Raw genomic sequence first — 5,763 nt, 5'->3', positions numbered from 1 at the left:
AACTAGTTTATTTAGGTATATGAGATTTGAACTAGTTCAATAATTAATATAACTAGTTTATTTTTAGTAAGAAAATTTAGGTATCTGAGATTTGATGATCTAAGTAAAATATTATTTGTTAATGCGTTTTTCTGTTTATTTAATTTTTTATATATAATTTGAGTTTATATAAATGTTAGATTAATGTCAAATGTTAGATGAATTAGATAGAAAAGTAATGTCAATTGTTAGAGATGAATATAGTTAGATATATTAATGTCAAATGTTAGATGAATATATATTTGGCTAGATATAGGTGTTTAATGTTTCACCTATATGAACATAGGAAATGTCATCTGACGACGAAAAGGATTTCATTATGTGCGAACACTGTGAAGACCAGCGCGGCCTGTGCGACAAAAATTTCCTTGTTGATGGTAGGCGCTTCAGCATCAAGCTGGATGAGACATTCGAAGTTGATACAGTAAGTCACTTTGTCAATTATTATTTGAATGCAAAACTTATGCTTCATTTGCTTTAACTTATAATTTTAAATTTTCACTATTCTACTAGCGCATCCCCTGCCATGCAAGAATTTTTGTCTTGGATAAGATAGGTTTTAGTGCTATAGATGATATGGAGGTAAAGAGAGTTTACTTGAAGACAGAGCATGGGTATACTTTCAACGTCAAATTATATAATGAAGACACATACACCCATTTTGAATGCAAAACTTGGCAAGCACTATGCAAGGCTTATGCATTTGAGCCTGATATGGTTATCACCTTTGATATTCGTCCGGAAGATGATATTGAAGGTAATATAGACATCTGGGTCGATATGCAAACGCCTCCAGTTCTACCATTTGGTGAGTTTTTCTCAACCATGCATGCATATGTGTTTATGTCTTTGATACAGTTTATTCAAAAATAGTTGACAACTAATTTGTATTGTCAGCTTATTTCGGTTCAAGCAAACATGTCCGGCGCTTGGTAGACAGGACCTACTACTGCCCCGGGGCTCAACTAAACTGCAAGGAGATAAGTCATTATGTTTCATGGCTTGAGGATCTTAATACTGTCAAGACAAAATTTTTTCCTGAACTTAGAAATGTTAATACTCAAAACGTGCGACCAATGGTGATCGTATTGAACTATGGTCACATCTATAATCGAAAGATGGTAAGATTTTAAATATTTGTCCTTAATTAGTGCATCTTTTGCATACATTATTTTTGAAGCTAAACTTTCATTGCTTAGTATATTAATTAATATACGATGTTCTTCAACAGAGACTTCCGATGACAGTTGTGCCTCAGTGGATCGAGACAAAAGGTCGCATGTCAATGGTTAGCTTACGACCAAGATTTCCTACATTGCACATGAGTGCATTCAGGATTTCTGAAAGCGAAGAATGCTTAATAGTGAAAGATTGGAGCAAAATTGTTAACGATCGCAGAGAAGTACTAGGAGACAGATTCATCTGCATGCTCTAGTATGATGAATCAGGAGAGCTATACATGTTCTATGCTATTCTACCTGAGAGGGAGCAGCAGGATCAGTAGCTACTAGTTCATGCTCTTAATTAGTACTTGTCTCATGTCCGTGTCCTGAACCTCGATGTTGGTGATGATTATGTTGAACTTGATGATATCTTTGCTTCTGTTACAAAGTGAATGTTTCCTCTTTAAGCTAGCCAGCGTTGATGATGATTAGATAGCTAGCGGTAATGACTATGATGATTAAATAGTGGTAATTAGACGACTATGATGATTTTTAGCTAGCTAGAGTTTATTTATTTATTAATATGCGATGATGATGATGATGATGACGACTACAACTCATTATAACGTAAAACAATCCTAAATTAAATTGATAACACAAATTTAATTGAAAAATACAAAATAAAACAAAAACCCACAACCATTTAGTACCGGTTGGTGTTACCAACCGGTACTAAAGGGCTCCCGGCCCCCGGAGCTGGCTCGTGCCATGTGGTTTCCCTTTAGCACCGGTTCGTGCTGAACCGGTACTAAAGGGGGGGGGCCTTTAGTGCCGAAACTCTAGTGTCGGTTCCTAAACCGGCACTAAAGGGCCTTACGAACCGGTGCTATTGCCTGGTTCTGCACTAGTGATTGGTCCCGGTTCGTGCGGCTAAGGCATTAGTCCCGGTTCACCTGAGCCCTTTAGTCCCGGTTTGAGACACGAACCGAGACTAAAGGGTGTGATGCCCTTTGCCTACGGCCTGTTTGCAAATTTTTAGAATCCTCAAATTCTACAAGGATAAAAAGTTATGCTCAAATTTCAGTTTTTTTTGTATTTTCGTTAAATCTGGTCAAACTATGGTCAAACTCTTTATTCAAGAAGTATTAGTGTTATTAAATAATTATTCAAGAATATTAGTGTTACTAAATAATCATTTTAGTTTTTTTGAATTTTTGTCAAATCTAGTCAAATTATGGTCTAACAATGGTCAAACTATGGTCAAACTACTTATTCAAGAAATATTAGTGTTACTAAATAATTATTTCGGTTTTTTTGAATTTTGGTCAAATCTGGTCAAACTGTGATCAAACTATGGTCAAACTATTTATTCAAGAAATATTAGTGTTACTAAATAATTATTGTTTTGTAAAATAATAGTTTCAAACTCAAACAGTGAAATGTGTGACTTCATGCTCAAGCTAAAGTCCCAAGGGTTAATAGGATTTACATCTTACTATTGTTAGGAAAACAACAAGTGCAGACTTGGAAACGAAGAAGAATAGAACCCGAAAGTTAAGCGTGCCCGGGCTGGAGTAGTGAGAGGGATGGGTGACCGGTCGGGAAATTAGATGATTTGGAATGATGAGGGGTGATTACAGATTAGAGGTTAAATTGAGCAGTGATGAGGGGTGGGTGATTAGAGATTAAATTATAAAATAATTCAGAAATTTGAAAATCGACAAAAAAATTAAAAAAATTACCTTTAGTCCCGGTTAATGTTACCAACCGGGACTAAAGGTGGAGCTCTAGCCAGCGGCAAGGCCCTTATGAACCGGGACTAATGACCCTTTTTTTACTAGTGTCACCTCCTCCATTATGTTGTAGGCAAATGGATGGTTGACGATGAAACCCACTTGTGGAGATGGCGGCGGCAATCAGCTGCATCCTCCATAGCCGCAGTCGGTGGCGACCGTCGCAGCTTCAGTCCCTTGCTCGTTTACCTCGACGATAGCCTTGTGGATGACATCCCCCACCACTATCGGCAAGCCATAGCGGTCTTCCTCTACCATGTCAGATAGGTCGCCGTGCTCACTGAACGGCAGCTGGAGCCCCAACTTCTTGAGGACGGCGGCCACACTGCTATGGAAAGACAGTTTGAACTTTGGCATCCGGAGCTCGCGGAGGGCGATTCGCTGCATCGGCAGGTGGTCGTGCAGGAACCCAGGCCGGGATGCCATCATGTCTAGCAGCCACCATAGGCCGTCGTAGGCATCCGGGAGGAAGATGCACATGGAGAATTGTGTTGGCCCGGTATAGTCAGAGCCGGAGCGCACCCACGGAACAGCTGCACACTGGGATGGGGATGGATAAGCATGTCCTGCCCATGTATTAGGCGCGTAGTAGCTGTTGCCAAATGCATCATGGCGGGGGAAGTAGGGGTTAGGAGGGTAGCCAACGGGGCCAAGTGCACCATAAGGAGGATATGGCCTCGGATAGGTGTGGAGAGAGAAGGAGTTGCCGAACGGAGGTGGGAGTATGGGTGAGGTCTGACGGGAAAATAATTTGGAGACGGACCCCCACCCCCACGGTTGTATGCAGCACTAGGGCCGGGATGGATGTACGGAGCAGCACCAACACCATTGTAGTTTTTTTTTTGGCGAGGAGCACCATTGTAGTTGTAGGGATCAGAATCAGGACGGCCCAATGGAGGAGGATGTTTTGTGGTGCCCTCGTGATCTGGCGCCCCCATCCTGTACCGGAGTTTGAGCACCTTCAACCCGTGGTGCACGGCAACGAACTGCGACTCCCGGCTCTGCATGAAGGGTACGTCAACCTGGCCGCGGTCCAGCCGGTGGAAGGGCTTGTGCGTGGTGTGTCTCATCTCTCATGTCAAACGGCTGGTCCTCCCACATGCCCTTGAAGTACATTGCGTTGCCGAGCACGACCTGGGTCCTTCGGTGTATCGACCCCTCTGGGAGGACCGAGTCGATAAGGTTCCTCGTCGCCTGAGCCGCCCACGCGTTGATCTGGCCGCGCGCTTCCTCCGGCGCGCCGTGGAAGTCGACGGTGCTAGCATCTGCCTTGTACGTGCCCACCACAGCCTCACGGAAGGCCGGCTTCAATGGCCGCATTAGGTCGCTCCACACACCGCACGCGAACGCCATCCTGGAGCGTGTCGGCTGCCAAGCGCGACACGAAGTTCTCGAGCTCGCCGCGCGTCCTCGCTCCGAGGACGCGGAGTATCTCGTCCAGTGTGGCGTCCCGGGCGCCGGCGGCCAGGAGTGCGAGAGCGGCGTAGATGGACAGCGGCGAGAAGACTAGATTGCCATCCGTGCTCCCCTCGGCGACGGGCCTCGTGAGCCTGGCAGCGAGCATTGCCAGGCCACTGGAGCCAGTCAGGCCTATTGTGTCGAACTGCGCCGGCGGGTTTCTCGTCACCGGCAACAACTCGAATCTTCTAGCAGGTAGCCGCTCCTCGTTAAGTGCACCCTCATGTTTTCGTTTCCCAATCCGCACGGGGCCGCTGCCATTGCTAGAGTCGACGACATGCCCTGCAAACATGATCGCGCCGGACGCCTCCTCGACTATGAAATACGCGAAAGGATGGCCAGCGACGAAATCCACCCTCGGCTCCAGCATTGCCATGGGAGCAGCTCCAGGAGCCGCAATCATCATGGTGAGAGCCGCGGCTTCCGTCCCTTCCTTGTTGACCTCGATAACAGCCTTATGGATAACGTCACGAACCACCAAAGGCAAGCCGGTGCCGTCGTCCTCCACCATGTCCAACAGGTCAGAACCCATGCTGAACGGCAGAACGAGGCCCAGCTGTTTGAGGATCTCGGCGATTTTGCCCGTGAAATCAAGTTTGAACTTGGGAACGCCGAAGTCGCCGATGTTGACCGGGATCGCTGGCAGGTGACCATGCAAGAAGCCTGGACGCCAGGTTAGAGCAACTCCAATGAGGCGATCCATTTCGTCCGCCCGCATCCGTTTGGGTCGGAGCGGACAAAAGTGGCGGTCCAACGCGCTAACCCAAACAGACGCGCGTCCGTTTTTCGTCCGCGGGCGACCCATTCCAGGTTCAATTTTGAGCCGGATTTGCGTCGGCGCGGACATGAGATGAACGCGCGCGCGCCTACTCCTCTCCCCGGGCCCGCCGGTCGGTGGCAGCCAGCACCATTTCCCCCATTTTCCTCAAAAACGCACCCGCTTCCACACGCCCCCGCCCCCCAACCAGCCATAAAGGACGCTATCGACCTCGACCTCGACGCCTGTAACGCCCACGATGCGGCTATATCTTGCTGGAATTTAGTCTATTTTGGGCAGCCCAACAACTATTTCAGAAATTCCTAATAAATCCTAGCGGCCCACTTAGCCCATTTGTACAAGGCAAGGAATACTACTAAAGTTTAGTCTCACATTGCTAGTTTAGTGGGAGTTGAACCTCCTTATAAGGGAGGTTCTTTCCCCACTTGTACGAGCATGAGAACAAGAGGGATATCCACGCGCGCTCCTCCTCCGCCGCCCGCCTCGCCACGCCTCGTCACGACGCGCCGCGGGTCGCGGGAATGAGCACCAG

The 5,763-nt window shown here is 46.8% G+C and overlaps 1 pseudogene; it reads right to left on the bottom strand.

Annotated features, from left to right (window-relative positions):
* Positions 1–2,989: 2,989 nt before the first annotated feature.
* Positions 2,990–5,156, bottom strand: LOC125527504 (annotated as a pseudogene).
* Positions 5,157–5,763: the final 607 nt, after the last annotated feature.

Source organism: Triticum urartu, unplaced genomic scaffold (genome assembly GCF_003073215.2).
Source record: "Triticum urartu cultivar G1812 unplaced genomic scaffold, Tu2.1 TuUngrouped_contig_4142, whole genome shotgun sequence".
Taxonomy (NCBI): domain Eukaryota; kingdom Viridiplantae; phylum Streptophyta; class Magnoliopsida; order Poales; family Poaceae; genus Triticum; species Triticum urartu.
The sequence above is the reverse complement of the archived record's forward strand: the minus strand, read 5'-3'. Positions and strand labels throughout refer to the sequence as shown.